Source organism: Sinocyclocheilus rhinocerous, unplaced genomic scaffold (assembly GCF_001515625.1).
Source record: "Sinocyclocheilus rhinocerous isolate Xijiao unplaced genomic scaffold, SAMN03320098_v1.1 scaffold1230, whole genome shotgun sequence".
In the NCBI taxonomy this organism is placed as follows: domain Eukaryota; kingdom Metazoa; phylum Chordata; class Actinopteri; order Cypriniformes; family Cyprinidae; genus Sinocyclocheilus; species Sinocyclocheilus rhinocerous.
Genome location: NW_015652275.1, coordinates 507,176 through 508,597, shown reverse-complemented (window position 1 = coordinate 508,597; position 1,422 = coordinate 507,176).

Sequence of the window (1,422 nt, the reverse complement as noted above, 5' to 3'; positions counted from 1 at the left end):
CACACACCAGCTTAACTAATATTTTAAAAGATTGTTTTCAAGAATAACAATTTTTATTTCAGAGATATAAAAAAATATAATCTCAAGTAAGTGTATTTTTTCTTACGTCTCAGGCAGAGTCGGGTAGGCGATAATATGTTTCCAATACATTCTTGCTTTCTTTCAACAATGCTCTAACATTACACGCAAACGGCAACGCAATCTTGCTAAGCTGCATCCTATCTGCACCTCTTCTGCTGCACCTCTGTAATTTTCTGTGGGTCTCTGGAATTGTCAGTCAGCTGTCAACAAACTTAATTCTGGCCATTGCTTCTCAGTCTAATCTTATAATAATAATTGGAAATACTCAACCCACTCTTCCCTATGCAATAAAAATTATTTTGAGTTTCATGCTATTATGGTAACAGCTCCTGTTAAACTCCATATTGTAATGATTTATCGCCTTCCTGGTCAACTGGGCACCTTTATAGATGAGCTATATGGGCTGCTGTCCTCATTATTTGTGGATGGCAGTCCACTTGTAGTCTTTGGTGACTTTGAAATCCATCTGGAGAAGCCTTGCACTGCAGACTTCCACTTCCACTCCTAGCTTCATTCGATCTCAACAACAAATCAGGCAACCAAGCTTGACTTAATTTACACATGTAATTGTATCACAGACAACATTTGGTAAAACCTCTAGACATCTCTGCTCATTTCTTAAGACAATATCTGTCTATACAGGCCAGTGCATACTACCCCTTCTAACCTAAAATGTTGTCCCATGTATTATCATCTTTGCTGTATTTTTGCTGAGCAGTCTTTTGGGTGGCTCACCAATGTACTAGAATTCTCTAATACAAAAAATTAAGTAGGCTTGACCAAAATTTTTGTGGAGAGAAGAATTTATTGAAGATGGTAGTGTAGCAGTTCTTCAGTAGCGATGTTAGCATGCCATCCTTCAAACAATCTTAACCCTTGCAAGAATCTTAGCTTCTCCCAAAGTTCTGTCTATGGGATAGAATGTTATACCTGAAGACAAAAGGGTTGACTGTTAGGATCTCCAGCTGGAGATCCTGCAATCTACAAGACGTTCCTGAGGAATGCTGTTCCTTTGTTATTCTAATGAAATGGACCATTTGGTTCACACCTTTATAGACACAGTTACATTATTTATTTCACAGAATGACCAACTGAACGTTAACCAATCATGTTTTAGCAGCGGCCATTCAACTGAGACTATCAAGTCAGTATAGCCCTGCAGATTGTGAAAGCTGATTCCAAATCATCAGTTCTTATTCTGCTGGATCTATCTGCCACTTTTGACACTGTGAATCATCAGATTCTCCTGTTTACCATCACAGGATCTGCACTCCACTTGTTTGAATCTTATCTCACTGGTAGGTCTTTCAGGGTTTCCTGGGGAGGAGAGGTATCCAAAGA